Source organism: Amphiura filiformis, chromosome 4 (genome assembly GCF_039555335.1).
Source record: "Amphiura filiformis chromosome 4, Afil_fr2py, whole genome shotgun sequence".
Taxonomy (NCBI): domain Eukaryota; kingdom Metazoa; phylum Echinodermata; class Ophiuroidea; order Amphilepidida; family Amphiuridae; genus Amphiura; species Amphiura filiformis.
In genome coordinates this window covers 29,459,444-29,485,052 of record NC_092631.1, presented here as the reverse complement: position 1 = coordinate 29,485,052, position 25,609 = coordinate 29,459,444, and the positions used below count along the sequence as shown (strand labels likewise).

The 25,609-nt window shown below is 37.2% G+C and overlaps 1 protein-coding gene and 1 long non-coding RNA gene across 2 annotated transcripts in view; both read left to right on the top strand.

Annotated features, from left to right (window-relative positions):
- The window catches only part of LOC140149768 (NXPE family member 4-like), a 118,304-nt gene that overhangs the window by 5,739 nt on the left and 86,956 nt on the right, over positions 1-25,609 (top strand). The gene's annotated exons all lie outside the window — the stretch shown is intronic.
- On the top strand, positions 16,445-25,371 carry LOC140149767 (uncharacterized). Its single transcript, XR_011858729.1, has 3 exons — positions 16,445-16,509; positions 23,383-23,459; positions 25,284-25,371. It is a non-coding gene; the product is annotated as an uncharacterized lncRNA (long non-coding RNA).

The following is a 25,609-nucleotide window of genomic DNA, read 5'->3' as shown; positions in this document are numbered from 1 at the left end:
AATGTATTGTCCACATAGACGCCCATTTATCATGTTTATTGTTGGATATTTTTTTGTATAGGCCTATAGAACACGCATCAGTTAACAACAATTGAGCGCTAATAATACACATTAATGTTTTTAGGTAAATAAAATTCCAAAATATGGTACGTTTTCTGCCTTTGCTTGTCACGTGGTAGGCCTATGTTGAAGTTGCGATTATATCTTCAAATAAGTTTCAAATGGATTGCAACAAGACAAGTGGCCGAGTGGTCTAAGGTGCTGGGTTCATAGTGTGTCCAAAGTAGTGCGCCGTGAGTTCGAACCCCGCCTCCGCCAAACTTTAATGAAGTAAAATTAAAATTAAAATTTTACTTTAAAAAAATTTCATATTGGGGAAATGTGACTGGCAGAATTTATGTATGGCGTGGAGTGGTGTGCATATACTGCTAGTGTTTATAGTGGGCAAGTATCCGGATAATCTCTAACCGGGTAGAAATTGTACCGCAATGTACCGCACATCTGCTCCCACTATAAAGGGCGCTTCAGACTCCGTATTGTACGTACAATATTGTATGTACAATATTTTTCGTGACGTCAAAAAGTATTGCACGTACAATAAAAAGTATGTACCGGGAAAATATATATTTTGCCACAATCATTGGTTGCTTAAGAGCCAGTCTCCCTTATTATGTACGGATTTGCGATACAAAAAAAAAAAGAATTGTCTCTAAAAAATAATGTTGGTACATATTAGCACCAACAACTTACATGTAAAATATGAGCGTGCACAGCGCCCTCGTTCAGCTTGAAAAAATTCTTGAAATTCAGCCTCTCTGAGCCTTACTTGCAAATGATAAACTTTGGAGGTGTATCACAACGTGCGCCATCATCATCCCAACCTGCATTTTGCATTTTTTAAAAGTACCAAATGGTTACATTACAAAAACCAAGAAAAAAATTGGGATCTTGATGGCGCACAAAATCAGCAAATCCAATGATTTGATGAAAAGCGCCCTCGTGCAAACTTCAAAGCATCATAACGGGCTGCGCCATCAAGATCCCAAGTCCGAACAAGTTTGAAATTAAAGACCTCCATGGCAAGTTTCATTTTTCAGCAAAATTTTTTTGGGATTTCGTTGGCGCACCGAGTTAACAGAGGTCAAAGGTCAAAATTTCCTATTTTCGCACATATTTGCATGCCTGTATTATCGTGCGCCAACGTCACCTGACTCTCCGAATAGCATTTCATCAAAGAAGAGGTAATTCTCTGCAAGAACTGAAAAAATTAGCTTGGGATCTCTTGATCTTCATATTTTTCTGATTTTTTGAAAATGGACTTAGCCTCATTTTTTGACCTCTTTTTCCCACTCGCTGCACAATGTGGGCTTTTTACTGCATCACAAAAAGATGCGCCAACAAGATCCCAATTTTATTTTTCATCGTCTAGCTTCTTTGGCGACCAGTAGACAAAAAACAAGCAACAGCTAATTGGGATCATGTGGGCGCACTAATATAAAAGAGGTCAAAGGTGAAATGCACTCACACAAGTTTGTATGAGGCATGTCTGGTGATCCCCATTGAAAAAAAAAATTTGCACAAAGTATGAACTTTGACCTCTATTGAATTAGTGCGCCCACATGATCCCACTTTTTTTACTTGTTATTAGTTATACATAAGCCCCTTTATCCAATCATCCAAAAAGTAAGATGGGATCTTGTTGGCGCACATTTTTATTGCGGGTCAAAGTTCCACTTTTGTGCTGCACATAGGCAAAATAATGCCAATTCGGCACAAAGTATGAACTTTGACCTCTATTGAATTAGTGCGCCCACATGATCCCACTTTTTTTTTTAACTTGTTATCAGTTATACATAAGCCCCTTTATCCAATCATCCAAAAAGTAAGATGGGATCTTGTTGGCGCACATTTTTATTACGGGTCAAAGTTCCACTTTCGTGCTGCACATAGGCAAATATGCATCACTTTGGCACAAAGCTTGACCTTTGACCTCTTTTATATTAGTGCGCCCACATGATCCCAATTAGCTGTTGCTTGTGTTTTATCTACTGGTCGCCAAAGAAGCTAGACGATGACAAATAAAATTGGGATCTTGTTGGCGCATCTTTTTGTGATGCAGTAAAAAGCCCACATTGTGCAGCGAGTGGGAAAAAGAGGTCAAATTGACCTCCAAAATGAGGCTAAGTCCGTTTTCCAAAAATCAGAAAAATATGAAGATCAAGAGATCCCAAGCTAATTACCTCTTCTTTGATGAAATGCTATTCGGAGAGTCAGGTGACGTTGGCGCACGATAATACAGGCATGCAAATATGTGCGAAAACAGATAATGGTGGATGCGATATCGCTATTTTTGACGTCGCCATTGGATTAACACATAATCATGAAATCTTCACAAACAATTCTAAATTTGTTATGTGGTGTCAAAGCAAAATTATCTTACTCTAAAACCGTTGGGGTTCTGCAAAGTACCACACTGCAAGTATGTTAATTGTCCATTTATAATCGCTAACCGTGTATTGTGAATGGGGCTGTCAGCCCTGTATCTTCGCCAGCCTCGTACGTCCGTGTTGCGTGTCCTATGCCGCCTGTGCGAAAATAGGAAATTTTGACCTTTGACCTCTGTTAACTCGGTGCGCCAACGAAATCCCAAAAATTTTTTGCTGAAAAATGAAACTTGCCATGGAGGTCTTTAATTTCAAACTAAGTCTTGTTCGGACTTGGGATCTTGATGGCGCAGCCCGTTATGATGCTTTGAAGTTTGCACGAGGGCGCTTTTCATCAAATCATTGATTTGTTGATTTTGTGCGCCATCAAGATCCTAATTATTTTTCTTGGTTTTTGTAATGTAACCATTTGGTACTTTAAAAAAATGCAAAATGCAGGTTGGGATGATGATGGCGCACGATGTTATGCACCTCCAAAGTTTATCATTTGCAAGTAAGGCTCAGAGAGGCTGAAATTTCAAGAATTTTTTTAAGCTGAACGAGGGCGCTGTGCACGCTCATATTTTACATGTGAGTTGTTGGTGCTAATATGTACCAAAATTATTTTTTAGAGACAATTCTATTTTTTTTTTGTATCACAACCCCCCTTATTCATGTACATAATAAGGGAGACTGCCTCTTAATTGATACGGAGTTGCCAAATTTCTAAGAGTGGTAAATTTAGTGCAGTGTTCGTGCACGGAATGATGAACATCTTTTTATGTCTTCTTGTATTCAACTGTACTTGAATTATTATATAATCAATGGGCACCTTTAAAGTTAATAATATTAATACTGATATTAATATTAAAAAAATATTAAAATTGTAATAATAATATAAATGGCACATTCAGTTCTTATTTATTTATTTATTTATTTATAGATTTATTTATTTAGGCCTATTTGTTTATTTATTGATTTATTGATTGATTGATTACTGATTGATTAATTGATTTAGAGATTCATTTATATTTAGTCATATATTGATTTAGTCAGTTTCTTAAGTATTATTTGTATGCCTATGTATTTATTCTGGTTTTGATTTTATTGATATTGATATTTGTATTATTTTTTTAAGTTTTGGCATAGCATTTGTTACATTATAACACGGTGTGTTATGAATTTGCAACACCTTTTTACATGTTGATATCGGTGAGGCATGTTATGATGGTGTATGTTATAGGCCTACCTATGATCATCACAATACATCCATAAACGTGTTAATGCAGTAACCGTAGCTTTATAGGGGCATGGGAGCCCCCCCCCCATTGATCTGAATTTTAGAAAATCCATAAGAAAACTGCCAAAAACGGCTTGTGCCCCTCTCCCCTCATCAGACCCGGATGCAACGCCTTCTATACTTTTTCATTAATTATAGGCCTATTAATAGTAATGCGTTGAGATTTTAAAAGGTAATATCCGCCTTTATTTCTTTCTTTTTGAAATGATATACTCGTTACAAAAACAAATCAGCATGGAAAACATTTTTTTTCGTCAGAGGCAGATATTTAGTCTAATCAGTGTAAGCTACAAAATAGACGATCTTTTAAAATCATTTTTAAATGGCTTTTTTTTTAAAACCTTATTGTTTGTATTTGTAATTTTCACACAATCTGACAATGTCCCAACTTATACCTAATGTGAATCGAGCCATTTAACACGTGCTTGTAGGACAACGATTTTGAATTAAACATGTTAATTGTGATATTTTAATTCCCCTAGAACACCACAGTTAAGCGTCCAAAATTGTAAGTGGGCTTTCTTTTATTTTACCTCATTATTTCGTTAAAATTACTCGAAACCACTCCTAAGAGTTGTTACTAATAAACATTTAATAATATGAATAGCCAAATTGTTGACCGAAATCGTATATTTGCACCAATATATTTGACTGAAATCGTTAGCATTACCGTCCCTTCGTGGCTTTATTGCAAGCCAAAGTGCTGCTGAATGTGAAACGAGATTACTTGAAATATATATTTCAGAGTTGAAAGAGTTTCAACTATACGAACATATTTCTGAAATATGTCTCTCTGATTGGTTGATTGTCAAGAGGATTACGGCATCCTCAAAGCCTCCTGCTGTAAATCTCTATTCGATATCTATTATAGGACCGATCTTTTGAAATCCATACAACCGTGTCAAATGAAATAGTCTCGAATCATAATTTGTGCACGATACAACGTTGATTGGCCTACCGTACGTCAGATTTCGGAATTTTATTAAAAATAGGCATAAATTACATTGAACAGGTTAAATGCTGGCAAAAGTAGACAAAATAACTATGGGTTACATTAATCAGTGTCCGGGGCCAGGATAACATTTAGGACTCCTTCGCATTCTAAAACAATACTTCACCAAATGTCCTTGCTTTCATTTTCTCATTTAATTTGTTTTAATTTTAATTAATTTCTTTATCCACTGGCTCTGTGGTAAATCCGGTATTGCCAAATATTTCTCGTCCGTTACCCGTGTTAATCTATTTATTTATTAAAATGCACCATCTATTAAATTCCTGTAATACAATGTATAGGCCTAGTGTATTTGATAACAAAGTTGTTTTTATTTTTGATTGGAATTTGGGGTTCCATAGATTTACAAGTGGTCTGTTTTTACACGATATATAAAATATGTTTGGGCATGGCGGAATTAGTATATGATTAAAAATAGACATACTCTTAGGCCCCCTTTTTTAATGTTTGTACATTATTAATATTAATATTAATGTACAAAATGCAAACGAATGTATATATTTGATTGTTTTGTAAACATTAAATTTGATGTTTACTCATAATTATGTCTGGAAACTCAGGGAAAAAACTAAGGAGTATCGGCATTTAGTTTCCTGGGAAAGTGGATCAGATGAGCAGTGAGTAAAAACATTCCCTCTAGATGTTTATTTAATTTTTAATTTTTAATGAATTTATTAGGCCTACTGGTAAAATGCAGAAAAACCTCCAAACGCACTCTAGGATTTTTCATCAGCAGCAGTAGAAATTTCTCTTGCATAGATTTTTTTGGTGACCTCGCTTGGATTTAGCAAACAATGAACCGTCAGGGTTATTCGCTACTTGCACGGTTCCGCCCAACGCACTGAATGGTATATTGTTCTATTGTGTCCGATTTGAGCGCTGACATATTGGAAAATGATGCCAATCAATATTCATGAGAGTGTACATCTGACTGGGCGTTTTAAATACGTAACGCATAAAGGAATTGGCATCATCGAATGGCTGCCTATAGTGCTGTTAGTGTTAGGCCTATGTGTGTGTGGGGTGTGTGGGCGGGGGGCTGTGTTTAGTTTCTATAATAATTATTATAAGGCCTACATTTATTTGTCATTCATTTCTTTTCCTTTCTCTGTACTTGCTAAAGTATCACTCCCTCTTCTTATCTCCCTTCCTTCTCCATCCCCTCTTACCTTTTGTCCCCTCTCATTCCTATCATTTTCCTTACCTTTCTATTTATTTACGTCTATTTATTTATTTCTCTTTATTTCTTCCTCTTTCTCTCTTCCTCCAGTCCCCTCTCATTCTTCATATCCCCTCCTTCAATCTCATCCCCTCCCAAGACCTCTCACAGAAGAGCTGTCCCCCTTCAGTACGCCACTGATTATGACATTCTCCTTCTTAAAATAAAATAAAATAAAATCTCAATTTGTAAAACAACTTTTATATAGGCCTATACCGGTATACTTATCATATGTTGCATGTATACGTAGCTCCCGGGACGTAGCTATTTAATACCATTATAGACATGGCAGCCATGATGTGTAATCATTCAGCAGGCGCATTCAATTTATTTAAATGAAGCACCCAATGTCAGTGGGGTGACAACGAACTATGCATTAGCGGCTAATGTGTGCCTTTTGTGCTTACGGCTACTCAATCACACCCTTGGGTTTATGTATAACAATAGGTACTTTTCATTCCATTAAGCGCTTTCACGCGACTTGCATTTGATCACTTATTGACAGTAGCCTGCTAGGTAAAGCGTTAATACACTGTCGGGTCAGCTTACCGATTTAATGGTGGAAGCCCTTTGTCCCAAACAAAAGGTACCTTTCGATGAATAGCTTGTCAGATTTCAAATCGGCACAAGGTTTCAATGCGTTACGTAATCTATTTCCTCTCCATCTTATAATAGCTCCATGGTTCCGCCATTATGCACTATGTGCGGGAGAGCCTCGAACTGGCAGCATACATGAATGGGAATTGAACTAGTATAACGTTCTGTGTAAGGTTACATAATTCTTCCTTTCATGTATGCTGCCAGTTCGAGGCTCTCCCGCACATAGTGCATAATGGCGGAACCGTGCAAGTAGCGAATAGCGCGTTATTTAATCTGATTCAACTCGTCGTGGCACGTACATTTATTGGATACTCAATAGTCAAATACTTTTTGACGTCACGAAAAATATTGTACATACAATATTGTACGTACAATACTGAGTCTGAAGCTCGCTTAAACACGCTCACTGTGTACCATAGCAATACGCTGGCGAAGTTACGTAATAATCGGATTAACTACCATAGCAATAGGTGAAAACAATTTTTGAATATACCGCGCTTCACTGATACGTTCATGCGGTACCTTTTCATTGAACCATATCATGCTGATTACTTGCACCTGTAAGATTAGTATCTTTGAAAAGACCAGTATTGTATTCAATCTATTATTGCAGACATACACAGGTGATGAGTGTAACCTGCTAGTAGTGCAGCGCGATATGTTCAAAATTGTTTTCACCTATTGCTATGGTAATTAATCCGATTAATTACGTAACTTCGCCAGCGTATAGACGAATCCAAGTAGCCAAGTCATGGTCAGGATTTGGTCGGACATCTTTGGGTAGCCGCTAGCACCAACCTGGTGTTTTGAGCGTCCAATTGTGCAAATAAAAGCCGCCTAACACCTAGAGAAGAGGCAAGGCCGAGGAGGGTTAATAGAATAATAGCTAATAATATATATAATGGAGATAATTCCGCAGGTAATCCCGTCGCATCTATTCATACATATAGTCCTTTTGTTCGCAAGTACGTCAATGCATAGATACCGCGTATAGTTAATCCGATTATTATGTCACTTCCACAACGAATAGACCATGCTGTGTGTTTTGTCGAAGGGAACTGTATTGTGTTATTCTTTTGTCTAGCTGTGTTTTCGCGAAAGGTGTAAAACGGGTGATGGAATGCAGTTTAAAATTTCCGCCAAGGCCGAATAATTTCACATTTTGAGTGTATTGTAGCCGACGGCTACCCAACTAAAGGCTGCTAGTCAGGTGTAGGAATGCGTGAATTTAGATTCGTCTATTGAAGCCTTGTTCACACAGTCGGACTTAAACCACTTAATACCGGACTTAAATTACGTCGGTAATAGTATCGGGTATAAGTGGCAGTGTGAATGAGCGTCGGATATAACTATATCCGACGTAATGTGGTTTAAATCCGACAATTTAAATCCGAAGATGACCAGGGCAAAGAGCTGTTCAGACCGATCGAAACGTTACGATCGGTAATAGTAATTACGTGTGAACACTGAACAGCGCTTTTGGGCTGTCGGATATAACTGTGAACTTTCACCTTTCTGCGTGATTCAGCGTGAAGAACACTTCCGGGTTAAATTAAATCACTCGCGCAACTTATTTGAAGCAGAGTATAAATAGTGTGACCAGTGAGAGATAAAACAAAATCATCATGGATGCAGGTGCGAATATCAAACGCAATAGAGGAATGAATTGGCAAGAGAAGGAGACATTAGCTCTGCTGACCATTTCCGGTTAGTTATGACCGGTAATAGCTCGGATATAAACACGTCGGACATAGAGCTGTTGCCGACTCGTCGTGTTCACACAGTCGGACTATTACCGGACTTAAATTACGTCGGTAATAGTATCGGATATAAGTGGCAGTGTGAATGAGCGTCGGATATAAAAAAAAATGACTATATCCGACGTAATGTGCTTTAAATCCGACAATTTAAGGCTGAAGATGACCAGAGTTAAGAGCTGTTAAGACCGATCGAAACGTTACGTCCGGTAATAGTAATTACGTGTGGACACGCAGCACTATTGGGCTGTCGGATATAATTAGATGAGTAAATGGGAGCGTTCACTATAACAGGAAGAATTACTGAACAGGTAGAATCATTGAAAATGAACATTAAAATCTGTTCTTTCTTACATTTCCTTTTAGCTTTTTTTTTATTTGCTGCTTGTGATTTCCCGTTTCCATAGAGGGGTCAATTGGAATGACAAGGAAACATTGGCTATACTCAAAATTTGGAGAGACACGGAAAGTATTTCTGGGATAAAAAAGCTTTGGGAGGAGATAGCCACGCTATTACATGACAAGGGGGGGGGGGTCCGATACGGTCGGGGAGCAGATACCTGTAGTGATAAAGGCACTGAAAACTCTCCATCGCACCCTCCATGATCGGGTGAACAATTCAGGCGCAGGAGCAATTGACCATCCTTATTGGGATAACCTACACGAGTTTCGGGGGGTAGCAAATGTTAACCCCCCGAGGGTTCAGTGGGGGGGGGGGCAGTATGGCCCTGGATGTAGAAGGAGATGAAATTTATTAAGCCATAAGCATGATAACAGAAAGGCATGCAATTGCATTTTATAAGATGATTAGGGGGTCCCAAATATACACGGAAAGAAAAATAGGGGGTGTCATAAAATATTTTGATGACCAAAATGTAGGGAGTCACAACACAGCATGACTACAGATAGTGTGTTTATTTTATTCAAAAAGACTGATGCCTTTTTTTTTTTTTTTTGGGTCATAAAATATTTGCTGCCGAAATAGGGGAGGTCGCAATTCTATTGAAGCTGACTTTTTGTAAATTTGGGACCCCCCACCAAGAAAAAAATAGCATGATGATGGGAGTCAGTGTAATTTTTTTTATTTTTGTCATTTTTTCAAAGATGTCCACCATAGTAGGGCCTACATGATTGTATAAAATGCGATATAGAGCTAAGTCTACTGTAAAATGGGACTACTTTGTCAAACTAAAATAATAATAATAATAATAATAATAATAATAATAATAATAATAATAATAATAATAATAATAATAATAATAATAATAATAATAATAATAATAATAATAATAGAACCTACATAAATACAAAATTGGTCTTAATTTTGGAACTTTTGAATTTGCATTTTTCTTACATGACATACCTACCGCATTGTCTGTAATTTGTTCTAAAGAGGGGCGTTTATTGAAAGTGAATTTTCAGTGAAAACATTTAAAATCGGGTTAAATTTTCTGATGATGCTCATGTAGAAAGAAGAGATTTATGACCGGTAATAGGCTTTAACTAGGGATAACCATCAAAATTTCATGTTGACCCTATTGCTACAACAATACTTTTTTATTTTTGTCATTTTTTCAAAGATGTCCACCATAGTAGGGCCTACATGTATAAAATGCGATATAGAGCTAAGTCTACTGTAAAATGGGACTACTTTGTCAAACTAAAATAATAATAATAATAATAATAATAATAATAATAATAATAATAATAATAATAATAATAATAATAATAATAATAATAATAATAATAATAATAATAATAATAGAACCTACATAAATACAAAATTGGTCTTAATTTTGGAACTTTTGAATTTGCATTTTTCTTACATGACATACCTACCGCATTGTCTGTAATTTGTTCTAAAAAGGGGCGTTTATTGAAAGTGAATTTTCAGTGAAAACATTTAAAATCGGGTTAAATTTTCTGATGATGCTCATGTAGAAAGAAGAGATTTATGACCGGTAATAGGCTTTAACTAGGGATAACCATCAAAATTTCATGTTGACCCTATTGCTACAAAATATTGTTTTCTGGGTAGAACTCATCAACAGAAGTATTTTGGTGGTTAAATGATCAAAATCGGTCAAATACTTTTCGAATTATGAATTATCAAAGTTTCCCATTCTGACCGGTCATTGGAACGAAATAAAATGCAAGGTCCAAAAATAGCAATTGGGAGCAAAATTGGCATAAGCATATATTTACCTTTATATATTTCTTTATTTTAACATATTTGCAAACATGAAACAAGCATATTGTGAAAGCATCAAAGGGGTTTCTTATGAAATGGCACTTATCTAGTCACTGGCATAACTTATTTTTTCAAACCGAGGCATTGAAATCATGCATTTAGAGGACATTTGCCAAAAATCATCCAAGATAGCCGATATGGCACAAAATCAAAATTGCACTAAGAAGGTGAACTTTTTTTTCACAAACAAGAATTTCAATGTTATTGGGTTTAATATGACCAATTAGTAGGTGTATGTAAACAAAATCTTAAGTTTTGAAGGTCATTGACTCATTCACAACAATAGAGATTATCCACTTTACTCATCATGCTCATGTGTGACTTCTAACAAAAGGCGCTGGTTCCTGTAGTATTCCTCATTCAAACCAAAGATACTCAATACATTATGAGTATCTTTGTTCAAACCAATTCAATGCTTGACCTCGGAGTTACCTGCATGACTATCGCGGGCTATTTTGAAACAGTTATGGTTGCACATTCAGGTGAAAGTCCTAAACAAGGTATAGCCAGCAGCAAGTTGTAGATGGTATGGGCCTAAATATAACAAAACGTTTAGGGTTGAAATCAGGTGAAAAATACATCAAATGAGCACGAAACTTCACATTTATGTTCAGAAAGGTGTCTTCTTAGCATGATTCGAAAGGAGTATGGAAATTCCAAAGGGAAGCTGGTGATTTAATTTGTAACTCAAGATCTACTTCTTCAATATTTTAACCTTTTTACAGAGGGTATGACAGAGGTATTACTGGCAACTCTGTCAAATTTCAGCTCAGTAGGCCACGTTTTTCACCTGAAATTATTGACATGAATATTTTGTGCCATTCTTGAGCAGTGCTGAACTCAGCCACTGGCAATTAAGCGCACTGTGGCGATGGACCAATTTTGACTCACACTTACAGAAAAACGAAATAAGTTATGTTGCTGTAATTTGCAAGATAGTTACAAAACATAATTGGCAGTAACTTCCCAAATTTTTACAGAAAAATATTGAAAATTAAAAGAATGAGATCAATTTAGAAATGCCTGTGCAAGCAGTGCACAGTTGAGCTCCCTGCATGTCTATGGGAGTGTTCTAATCAAGTTGATGGTTCATTGGTCATCCCTACTTTAACGGACATAACACGTCGGGCATACGCTGGCGAAGTTACGTCATTTATCGGATTAATTACCATAGCAATAGGTGAAAACAATTTTGAACATTTCGCGCTGTACTACAAGCAGGTTGCACTCATCACCTGTATGTCTGCAATCATAGATTGAATACAATACCGGTCTTTTCAAAGATACTAATCTTACAGGTGCAACTAATCAGCATGATTCACCTATTGCTATGGTAGTTAATCCGATTATTACGTAACTTCGCCAGCGTATAGCGCTATTGCCGACAAATGTGGACGCACTATGGGATTAGCGGAAATATTTAATTCGATCGGACATAAGCCTAGATAAAATATTACCGGTAATAAGTGCATGTGTGAACACAGCTTCAGGAATATAATTTTTGAGTAGATCGCTCTGCACTACAGCAGGTTGCACTCACCACCTGTCTTCAATCATATAATAGATTGAATACAAGTCCACTCGTTACAACTTAAGATACTAATCTTACAGGTGCAAGTGATTAGCATTTCTTTGACATCTATGGTTCAATCAGAGAAGATAAGAATTAACTACGTCACTTCGCCAGCAGTGTAGGATACTTCAGGGGAGAGTATAGCAGGTGCATAAATTTTTAAATACAACTTGTCATATGTTGCATCTAGTAAACATAAATTTTAATAAGAATGTAATGTGTTGAATATTGTACATGTAGGTTTAAACTTTTCGCATTGAATAACATTATTTCACATATACTGTGGGCAACACTCCGATAACAAACGCCCTTCATAGGGTTTAATTTAGTGCCTATTCCAGTGAAAGTCAATCGAAATATAAAATAATAAGCATTTGGATATCTTAAATTATATTACTAATATTACACGAAGAAGTAATAAATGTTTGACCCCACACAGTCAACTGAATTAAAAGTAGATTACCTAAATTTATTTTCAATATCACGCGAAAATTGATACATGATTGTGTTTGACGCTGCACAGTCAACATAAGTCGTATTCACACGGTCGGACTTAAGTCACTTATTACCGGTTATAAGTCACTATTACCGGTTATAAATCAGTTATTGCCGGTAATGACTCGCTTATGTCCGACCGTGTGAACACGACTTGAATTAAAAGTAGGTTACCTCTTTCTTTTTAGGATCTATGCTCTACAGCCTGTCTCAAAAAAATTGTGCAAGTGAAAAGCGCCCTCTGTGGCAATTTAAAAGTACCGTTGTGACAAAATGCTTACATCAACGCCAAGGGCATAGTCTTAGCTCTCAAATACCGTTTAGTCTGTTCAATTTGCTTGTTTTAATCTCGAGATATGCTTACTTAACAACAAAAGGGTAAAATCACAATTGTGCCACTTTTACTAGGAAATAGGGCTGTACATGTAAATCAATGATAGCATCAAGTTTATCCAGAGTTCCTTCGTGAAATCAAAAGAATTCATCAATTACACAACAATACAAAATTGTTTTTAGTGTTTTATCATGATAAAGGTATATGATTCTCTTTTTCCACTGTCGACAACAATAAATGAATATTTCACATTCTGCTGTAAAATTAAATACATGTGCATGTCAATGATTTTACCATGGCAAATACTGTTCTCTTTGTCATTCAAGACATGTTAAAAGACAAACAAATGTTGAACACTTATAGGTTAATGAACTTTGACAAGTTCATGAAATTTGACAAATTAATGAAATTAGACAAAATATGCACGCGCGCTGATGTTGATGCGTCTAATGCACGAAGGGGGGGGGGGTGCAGTAGACGCATCAACATCAGCTATCGTTGATTTACATGTACCCTATTCCCTAGTAAAAGTGACACAATTGTGATTTTACCCTTTCATTGTTAACTAAACATATCTCACGATTAAAAAGAGCAAATTGAACAGAACAAACGGTATTTGAGAGCTAATACTGTGCCCTTGACGTTGATGTAAGCATCATGTCACAACGGTATTTTCTAATCGGCACAGAGGGCGCTTTTCACTTGCACAATTTTTTTGGAGACAGGCTGTATTTTACACAAATCCATGCATGTAGTCTCCCACGATGTACCTCTGCATGGTTTGGAAACAAACTGCTCAGTTCACAAAACAGTAGGGACTATGTAGTAAATAATTACTTTTAACCTCATAACAATGAATTAACCAAAATATGATTAAATACACTATTAAAGGTGGCTACACTCGCCAAAAAAGTAAACTTGGAAAAGTTTTCTTGAAATCGTTCATCATCATTCATCAATCATAAAAGTTCAAGGAGTAGCATCTGAAAATTCCGAGGTAGGAATTAATTCCTTGTGTTTGGATCAAAAGTTTAAATCAAAATCATCATTCATCATTGTTCATTTAAGAAATCAAACATATAGAAACTTAACAATGCAACTTATTTATTGTTTTTTAAACTTATTATATTGATTGTATATATTATTCTCGTATAACTTAATCAATATTCAATATGGCGACCAAAATGGCCGCAAATGCACTGTACCTAGCGTACATAACTTAGTAGAAGATATGGTAAAAGTACATAATGTATGAGGAACATGTTTTATGATCTATATTTTAGGTGATGTCTTTTGACCCAAAGTACAATGTTTACATACATTTTTGCATCCCATTTGTCAAATCCAAGATTTATTAGATATATTAGTACTATGATACTCATAAACAACTATAATAAATTATGAGGCATAGTGCTTCCAATAATAATTGTTTAAACTTAATGGTCATCTTCAACAATAAATTTTGTGAAATTGTTGCAACCCAATAAATTACCTACCGAAATGGTCACTGTAATTTCCAGTGCGGTTTCAGTGCCACACCCTTTCTTGCAACCGCACTTCGCCAGTTTTAATAATAGCTTTTGGTGCTGGTGGATTTAAGCATCTAACTGTAACAAAATGCCTATCAGTCAGTTCCCAACCATACTCTGCTGGTGACGGAAAAGATGGTCGACTGATGCCCATCAACCAGGGCCATCAACGCAAATGTAGTGGGCAATGATAAATATATATACGAGCGTATAGTATTAGTGATTCTTCAGTTGGGGAGGCTTTCTCCTTCTGCCTGAGTAGAAAAAACACCGTAATTCTTTGACCTTGATCAAACTTTGAACTCTGGATTTACATTATCTTCCCAAAAAGACCTAAATTTTGTTGGTGTTTTGGGAAAAAAGGAGCAAGGAATGAGTATACCAAAATATCCAGGAAGGCATGCTCTCTTCACAAAGCTAGGATCAGAGGAAAGATGACAGACGAGCTCCAAACTGGTTCGAAATCTTGGTGGTGGACAGCACGCCGGTTGATGGATAAGGGTGGAAAATCGGAAATCCCAGTCCTGAAATCTGACGGCCAGACTTTTTATCACTGCCAAGGAAAAGGCAGAGTGCTTCGCCTCCTTCTTCAGTGACAAGTCAACCATTACTGAAACTGAAAACAGCAAGCAATTCCCTCACCTTCCTCCGAGGACGACCACCAAATGCTCCAGTATGACTTTCTGGCCTAAGAAAGTAAGGAAACAGCTAACCAAACTGGATATCAACAAAGCGTCTGGGCCTGATGGGATTCCCGCTCTTGTTCTGAGAACTGCAGCTGCTGAACTGGCCACTCCTCTTGCACGGCTCTCCAGCTCTGTTTCAACAGAGGACACATGCCAGCCCAATGGAAAGTTGCTGATGTGGTCCCATGTTTCAAGAAAGGGGACAAACACTCTCCAAGCAACTACCGGCCCATCTCTCTCCTCCCTGTTCTCTCCAAGATCATGGAGAAGTTGGTCAACAAGGCTATGTGGAAACATCTCAACGATCAGAAGCTGATATCCAAACAGCAGTTTGGTTTCAGAGCTGGCCACTCAACATCAGATGCCCTCGCTTATGTTTCTCAGCGTCTCACCAACACCTTGAACAACAGGGAAGAAGCTCGTGTTGTCTGCCTGGACATCAGCAAAGCATTCGACCGAGTCTGGCACCCTGGACTCCCGGAGAAACTCTCTGCTCTTGGCTTCTCTGGAAAGCTGTTAGCATGGTTAGCTGACTACCTCTCAAACCGCTCCATGAAGGTAATTCTGAATGGCAAATCGTCCCGTCTGAAGTGGAGCAATGCTGGGTCCCACAAGGATCCACCCTTGGTCCTCTCCTGTTTATAATATTCATAGATGACATCTCTCAGAGGCTGACAAATACTTCCATCTTGTATGCTGACGATGTTACCCTGATGACCTTTATCGAGTCTAGAGAGGACAGACAAGCTGCTGCTGCATCTCTCAACAAAGACCTACTAGAGATCGAAACATGGGCCTCTACATGGAACGTACTTTTCGGAGCAGCTAAATGCCAATCCATCACAGTTTCCAACCGCAGAGATTCTGCTGGCAATCATCCTAGCCTCCAATTCTTTGGTATAAAGCTCCCAGAGGCAGATAGTGTTGAACTCCTTGGTCTCACCCTCAGCAGAGATTTATCTTGGAATCCTGTTATAACCAAGATGGCAAAGACAGCAGCCCAGCGCACTGGTCTCCTCCGTCGTGCTGCACCCTACTTGGTGCCAGCCAGGCGATTCTTTAAACAGTACGCATTAGCCAATATGTACTGGAAAAAAATAGTAAAGCATTAGGCAATGCGCGAAATTATAATGTCTATATACTGGCATATGGATAGTAGCATTCTTTAATGCTACTACCGTGCAATTCTCGTCAGCATAGAGTTCCGTTAAAATATGATGTGGAAATGTTTCGGGAACCAGCCAGTTTTACCAGTGATAAGATAACCAAGATGGCGATCTCCATGCACTGACGATCGAACACGAAATCGGGTAGGACCCTGTGCGGAGAGGTACGTAGTAGCAGCTTTTCTATGTAATTTATCCCTTTTCTGTACGTTTGTCGTGGATATACCTAAGGTATAATTATAATTGTCATTTTGCGCGGTTTTGATCAGGCACAACCACACAATGATGTGAATGCGTAGCCTCGGGAATGATTGAGGGTGCCGAATTCTGCGTACTTTTGTACGTACTGCATTGTACTTGTAGGGAATAGGCTTTTTTAATACCCAATTCTCTCGGTCGGGGCTAGCCCTAGAACTCTGGCCATAGTATCCGCTTTTATTTCCACTAGGACCACCTAAGAAAACAACAAAAACTCCAAGATTAATAGCTCTCTCAGCGCTCTCACAGGCTTTGCGTTTGGCTTCAGAAGAGGCGTTGCGGAGTATTTCGTCAAAGTCAAAGGCACTTACATTGAAAAATTTGTTGGAGATGCTTGAAGTTGAACGATCCAGTACAAAAAATCAATGCTTGATCGAGCCGAAATACAAATGAAATGTGTGTCAGGGCACTAATTAACATGATAAAACCTACTTCAGAACACACAATCACCAGTCATTTCTAAAGATGCATTTATACTCAATCGCTTTGGCAGAAATCTGAATCGCACACATGATCAGTGTACTAAATCGCCATCGTATTTGCCTGCTGAGCATGCGCATGAATCGCTGTTTTTCAAAAGCGACACATAGGCCTATAGGCCTATATTGACACCCTCTGTCGGTCAACGTTCTCTAGAATTGCACACATAACTTGTGCAGTTAACGACAATGATTCAGTGTGATGATGAGTAACCTATGGGTATAAACTATAAACACAGCTTTACACAATGACTAATTTACATAGGCACAAAAGACATGAAAGACCATGTTCATGTACTGTTACTCAGCCAAACAGGGCAGAGTATATTGTAGGTCCCGGATGTTCGGTACATGTTCCTATCTCGTCAACGTTATACCTTTCCAACAAGGAAAGAGATACGAAGAGGTACAGGCCAGGGCAAAGTCAAAGTGGCAGAGCAGAGTTCAGCGAATGTTGTTTTCACTCCAGTGCAGTGCTATTGTCAGCCGGTTCATGCCCGGATGTCCGACCGACAGAATACGCATCATACACTAGAACATGGAAACATTCAAACATTAAAAGCTACAATGTAGCACACGAGATCAAATTAAAGGAGTACCGGTACTTCTACTTCTACGAAAATACTCGTCAACGCCTGAGCACTCGGCAACTAAACGAGGGTAGTATTTCGTGATCCTATCATCTTCTTTTTTTTACATGACATTTTTCAGTAGATATCCATGAAAAAAGCTTATTCCCAAAATTTAAGTTGATTCCGATTTTGTGTTTGTGAGTTATTTTTTGCATGATTATGTGTACTGCTCCATACTCCATAGACAATGTTACATGGGTCAAATCAACAGTGGTCGAATCCATGGGTTCCTACACTTCTACTTCTACTTCTGTACTCGGTAGGTTCCACATGTGGATGTATAGCCGAGGGACTTTGTCCATGAGTGGTGCAAGAGTGAGTGTGTGTATAAAATACAAATACAGTGTGCGAGTAAAAAACCAATAGCTGCAGACTAGATTGATGCCGCCACAGCTCCCCTGAAAGTCTCAACAGACGGTGAGACTAGGATGGTGCCGGGAAGTGAGTTCCACCACAGTCTGAGGGCCAATGACCAGGCCGATGACAAACATTCAAATTTCACGATATCTTTGCTAAACTAATTAATCTGCAAGAAATATTTTGTACATAAACATTATGTAGCCAGAGGTTTCAGTATAAAAATCTCAACTTTTTTTTTAGAAAAGTGGGGATGATGATGTATGGCTCAAAATTTGGACTGCTCGCCATTCAGTTTACTGCATGTCATTAGGTATTTTGAAACGGTTGATGTTTAATGATCCCCGATTTCTGGTCGATTATTTTAGCTGTGTCGCGTGCATGATGTCGATGCTGGTGGGAACCAGCCTAATTCACTAAAAATTCAGTTTAAAAAACATGATCGCCGATATTGATGTGATGCGGAATCCTATGCAAGCGATTATATTGGGCAAAATTTGACCTTTCTAGGCAAGTTGACAACACTGATAAAATATGATAAAAGACAGTCTTAATTAAGTATGTGCATCGCTTTTGGTGTTTTGATGTTTTGAGAGACTGTGAGGGATCCCAAACAACAGGTGACGGAGCCTATTCTTGACGGTCTTAGCCTTGTACGTTGGACACAGGGTTATAGCTATCTAAATCTTAGTGCCGGGTGAAATTTATATGAAATTGTAAAAAATTGAAATTTTTGATAAGAATTGCAAATTTTGTACTGATTGTTCATTAAATTTGAAACATTTGAGACTGGAGTGCCGGGTAATTGGGCTCAAAATTAACTTGAGTGCGACTGCCGGGTAGAAATTAAGAGTGCTGGGCGGGTTCGCCCGCCACCGCCTGGCGTTGCTACAACCCTGGTTGGGCATGTCAGATAGTATCAGTTTGTGAATGAGGACAGTGTATAAGTTCCTTGTACTAGATGCATCTTATAAATTCTTAATTTATCAATAAGAAGAATGCACAATTGCTATCAGTAAAAGAATGCATTGCTAGTAATGCTAGTTAATAAACATAAATTTAATTACACATGACAATTGACAAACATTATGTTTTAGGGTATTTCGTGATCCAGCCTCATGGCCGTCATAGGAGCCTCATTCCCCATTTTTCTCAAAAAAAGTTGAGATTTTTATACCACTGGAAACCTCTGGCTACATACAAATGTAATAATTATGTCCCGGGTTTATGTATTGCAGATTAATTTGTTTAGCAATAATATCATCAAATTTGAATTTCGTTTTGGTATACCAGAGACGAAATCCCCAAAATTACATAAATTTCCGCTATTTGAGGCAATTTAGCCCCCCCAAATTCACTTTGCCCCCCCAATGCCACCCCCGAAAATTTTTTTCCTGATGCCGCCACTGGGAATAAGCTGTTTTTTGTGGATAATATCTACTACAAAATTTTATAAAAAGAGGATGCTAGGATCACGAAATACCATATGAGTTCCTTTTTAAGGCCGATATACCAGAGAGTAAAAAACTCCGGACATTTTTAGACTTGTTTAGACTGCGGAACTCAGTCTCCAATGATAGTCATTTATCTATTGGCCGTTTATGACCAGCATTTGGACTGGGGAGTTCTTAAGCTACATTTTCCGAAGAGCAGTTTCTGACCATTGATAGCTTAGCCTTGCTTTGGGATTATTGGGGTAAAGGACCGTTATCTACAATATATGAATCCTTTCATGACCACTGAAGCATAGTCAAGTCTGCCAATGACACTCAGGAGAGTGCCTGTTCATAGGGGCAATTTCGGGAACTACGTCACGCTATTTTTCGACCTAGGCTACATCATTTTTAACGCATGCATGTTCGTCAATACAGCTTTAGTCTCCTCCACCTTCGCAACACGGTACGGCGGAGGAGAATGCCAGCTGGTTAGACAGTTTAATTCTATCAAGCATATAATACCTGAACAAACACCGTCATTTGATTGATTCACTACAGAATATATTGTATACCGGTACTCAAAATATAATTTTACAATTGTAAACCTATCAACTTCTATATTTGTGTACTAAAATAAAAGGACACATGAATAACATCATGTAGAAACAAATTGGCCGCTAATCCGCCTATTGTCTAGACCTAGGCTACATCTTCCGGTTTCGTTACATCATTTCAGATGCCTATCCCGACTATATCCCTGGGACACTCAGCATAAATTGCGGAATAAATTGAAAGACCATGTCACTCTCGACAAAAGAATGTCAATGTATGCATGCATGTCAAAGGTCATAAACGCCAATTTGGTGTTTGTTATACACCCAGAATATACCGTACATGTACCTTTTAAAGGCCTATGTCTGGACTCACTCATCAGTCACCAGTCCTACATGTACGCCATACATTACACCATACACTTAACGATTTGTGCAGGTCAGTATAGACAAATCCAACTAGCCAAGTCATGGTCAGGATTTGGTCGACCATTATTGGGTCCATGCATGCACCAAACAGGGTGGATTAAACCAGCTTGAAATTTGATGTTAGATTCTTTTGTGTTGTAAACTGTCATCATTCTTTTGTTTACGTGTAACACAGGTGATAGAATGCAGTTTAAAATACCCTCCAAGGCCGCATCATTTCACATGTAGAGCCGGCGGGGACCCAGGTAATGGCTGCCATTGAGGTGTAGGAATGCGTGAAATTGGATTCGTCTATATGAAAAATTTCTTCAAAATTTGGTCAACAGTATATAAAATTGGTACCCACCTTATTGTGCTTGCTATTTTAAGACTCTTTTGAAACAAAATCAAGGACCTAATGGTAGTGTCCAAAGTATTAAAAGTCACTAAGTTTACCCGAAGTCACACACAAAGATAAAAACACACGCAAAGGCTCAAATTAAGTTAAACTTCCAAGACCTGGGGCAAGCAAGCAGTGAGCAAATAAATACTAAGAGTAGAAAAGAACACCACTGTTTCTATGTTTTCTTACAAAAAATATCTCTTGTGATTTTTTAAATACTTTTTTAATCTGCCGGTTGAACGGGGGTCATAAGTATTCTTGAATATTTAAGAAATAGGGTCTATGATTTGTGTGTGGCAGTGGATCATGGGGGTGTGTGTTGGAGAAACCCACTGTAAATTACCATTGCAGGATTTTCATTTCAAGACACAGATAAAAAAACGCATATCTCATTGGACTTTTTAGGCCTCACCTGCTACAGGAAACAAACATGGTTTTTTTAGCCTAATATGCAAAGTTCTAACTTTAAAAAAATTAAAATCTAAATTTTAAAATATAAACTCCTCAAAAAAAGTTTGGAAACTTACCAAAATGGCTTTATATCAGAAAAATTTGAAATCTATTTCCATATTATTTCATATCAATACAAGCGTTGATCTTTCCTGTCAAAAATGACACCAAATTTGTGACCATAACTTATTTTATTGTTGAGTAACTGTCTTTGAAAGACAAGGAGGTCTCAAACAAAATGTGCCAAATATGTCATTGTCTGCGCCATTTGCACCAGTAAACATGAATAAGGAATACCACACTGTTTCATAAAAACGGTTTTTGTACTGTCAGTCTCACGTACCGGTCTTCTGCAGCCGTTGTTTTTCTTGGATGGTCTGTCTTTGACATCTCCGGTCTGACTGAAACTTGACTTTTAGCTTGGAGATCATACTGCAGGAAAATCCAAATGTTGCCGTGATTCTGAGGTATGCCAGCCTCAAGCTGACCAATAGCGCGAGCCTTATCCAGGTCTGGTAATCGAACCATGTTTGCTTAGAATGTCTTGCAAATGACCACTATGAAGAAGTGACCAGCAAGATAGGTTGACTTGCGTTGATCTGTTTGAATCCACAAGTAGTAGAACTGCGTATCCCATCCTAGCACTTTTCATTCAACATGATGTACTGCAAACAAGTTTTCATTCATTCTTTTATTCATGCATTAAACCACTCGTTCATTCATTCAGAGCAATAAGATGAGCGCAGATAATGGTCAGTTTCGCACATTATCTTTGAGACCTCTCTGTCTTTCAAAGCAAGTTACTCAGCCGTGGAATAAGCTATCGTCACAAATGAGGTATCATTGTTGACAGATAAGAACAATGTTTTCGCTGGTATGAAACAATATGGAGATATATTTCAAAAATTTTCCTGTATACAACCGTTTTTGAAAGTTTCCAAACTTTTTTTGAGGAGTTTATATCTATGGTTGACCAAAATGACCAAATATTTTTTGCGGAAGACCAGATTTCATGACCTGGTCATTTTTTTTCCAAATTTGCACACTGGTATCTTTAGAAATGTGGAATTTATTAGTGACACTTTTGTACTGGTTCAGTAAGCATTGAAATGCTTTCAACTTTTGTATTGGATTGCCAAGCATGTTCTACAAGTGTTTCAATGTAAAGCGCCCCTGGCCCTTGGTTAATATGTTCTAGGGCTAATTGTATTCCTGACTGTTCACTAAAATGTTAAACTTTGCCCATGTCAAAGGTCAGGTCAAATTTAAAGATGCTGCGATGGAACTGTAATTTAGGAAAAACAATCTCATAACTTGGGGAGTATAAAACCACAAAGGTCATCTGAGGTCAAAGATCAGGTCAATTTCAAAGTTGCTCCAATTGGTTTGTAAGTCGGGGGAAAATGATCCCTGACACTTAACTGCAAAAACCATATCAGCGGCAAATCTAATTATCTTTGGTGTGAAGTCTGATCCCTTCCCTACTACTAAATTGAAATTGAAATGTGACCAATGGTAGTTTAATTTATAATGCAGGTGTGCCGCATTCTATGTCATGGGTTCTAGGCTTTTCCTATTCAAGTACAATGTATTCATGCTTTGCTTGAAATGTTCAAAATGTCATGTTTTTGACCCGGTTTTTGAAGAATGAAGATATTTGGGCGTAATGGGGTCTGGCCCAAGTGTTGGGGGGTGGTAGGCTTGCCCATGAACATCAAAATGATTGGAGTCTGCAATACATTTGTTACCATCCATGAAGGACCCATCGGTGTTAAGTCGTAATTTTGAGTTCTTAATATTAAACAGTTGAAATCTTTTTAAATCAAGCTTTAAAATGATATATAACTTGTCATAGTTGCTTGAGAAATAGGTGCTCAAAAAGCCAATTTCTCTAAAATGTCTTTCTTTGCTGTTCAAATATTATTGCAAAAAAATAATAAAATAAGTTTTCAAAAATGTTTTCTGAAAGCTTTTTATACCTATTATATACCTTACATTTTTTGTATAAAGCATTTTGTTTGCTGGGATGTAATTACATGTATCTTTATTTCTTGTTTTTACAGGGCTAACATAAAAAACATGACTTACAACGGCATGGAGGTTGCGTATTATGCCACAATTGTGATGCCCATTGCAGGAGGTAATTAAATGATATTAATGTCATCATGATCATTTAGACATGAAAGTGTCAGCTACAATACATCAGGACTGGGCTCCACCATGATTGTTGACACACACTAGTTATTTTAGCTGGCCTGATATCACTTATGGAGCGCTGCCTGTTCGTGGATAACATTTTGACTGTCGGTTGTTTTGGTGTTTTAGAGGAAAAAAGAGGGGGAAAAAAGGGAAAAACAAAACAAAACAAAAACTCATTAGTCTGAGGAACCATTTGATTCACATATATGCAATACAACACATATGGTCGCATGTCATGAACTGGTCATCTTTCATGTAGCATAATGTAAAATGAGAAAAAAATCACCAATTTTGATTCACTTAAACACAACCTTTAATGAAAACATTTTAGACCATTAAAAGTATATGTTTCTGGAAAGCTTATATTACAAGGATGCCGAATCAACAAAGTATAACATAATACAGGGTGGGTAAGAAATATACAAGGTGAAACAACAACAAAATTGCATCTTTCTTGTAATGATGAACCCCTTATTTTTCTTTTCTGAAAGCTATGTACATGTAGCTCAAAATAAATATGGATTCAGAAAGACATTGCATGGGCCCTTCAAGCAAATGAGGAAAAAAGAGTTTGCTATCCCTTGCGTTAAACATACATAGTGGTCAAAAATTGTAAAATAATTGTACAATTTTAATGACATTATCAAAGCAAAACTTTTTCCCTCCATTTCTGGCACTAAAACTAATAGCATAATTGAATTTCTCTTCAAATGTCCTTTCAAATATGTGTACTTTTGAATAAGCAGGGTGACTCTGGCAAGAGATAAGCCACTTAAAAATGTCGGAGTGTTACGTGCACACTTTGTACAGTAACATATAGGGAAAACTGTCTTAATTAGCATTTAATTAGGCAATTTATTAGTTTGTTATATTTGATCTACTATGAGGTAGATCTACAATCCAGGATGATATATGTTTATTCCCATTTCTCAAAAATTATAGCGCATTGGTGACAAGTAAGATATGTAGGGGCAAGGACTACAACTACTGCACTGAAAATTCAGCAATTCATGGCAAATAGTTATTGATTTATTGTTCAAATATTGGTTTTCCCTCATTTTTGACTGTAACACCACAACTGTTGTCTGTGCTGAAATAAAATTTCTAGTGCAGTAGTTGTAGTCCTTGCCCCTATAATATACATGTACAATTGTACATATCTTATTTGTCACCAATGCGCTATAATTTTTGAGAACCCCACACAAGAAAAAATGCTGGACACGCCGGTGATCATGCAATATTATTCAGAATCATTCATTCTAATTCTAAGTTTAGGGGAACTGTATAAGGCCAAAAAAACAAGTTTGTTTCCTGTAGCGCGCACAAATTTAGTTTTTGACAGCTTATTTTGCGAATTTCAAAAATTCCAAAAATAATATTAATATATAACACTACTGGAGTAAAGACATTACACAATAAATGAGCGTATTGAAAAACTACCAGAGATCAATAACATTCTTGAATATGAAGAAATATGATTTTTTTTTTGGTGTGTGTTGGAGAGACCCACTGTAAATTTCCATTCCAATTTGCAGCAGAAATGGTATTTAAATTGTTGTTTATTTTTCATTTCAAGACATAGCTTTAAAAAAAAAAGCTTTTTAAATGCATTTTGCATTTGACTTTTTAGATCTGCTACAGGAAACTTGTTTTTTTGTCATAATAAAGTTAATGTTTCATATCAAATGTTAAGATATAATTCAAAGTGGGGAAAATGTATCAATTTTCTGTTTTCACCTTTCCTTTTTGTTCCTTTTCTCTACAGAAAGCATACTAATAATGCACCGTAGTAACGGAGAAGATGGTTAGTAAAATGATGAATACAGAGAATGTGAAGAAGCAGGGGCAATTTACAAATGTAAGAGTAAGTGCAATTGGGTGTAATGATACTTTAGAAGCAAAAGAAATATGAATCTCAGAACATAGAAATTAGACGATATAGGTTCAAGTGTATAGGCTTTTGATCAATTTTTTTATTTTTTTATTCTCTGTCAAAATGTATGAAACAATATTAGCAGAAAGTCTTTTTGTCATTTTATGGCAAGTCGTTGCGGTTAATGAGCTAGAGCATTTGTGCTCATATATTGAAAA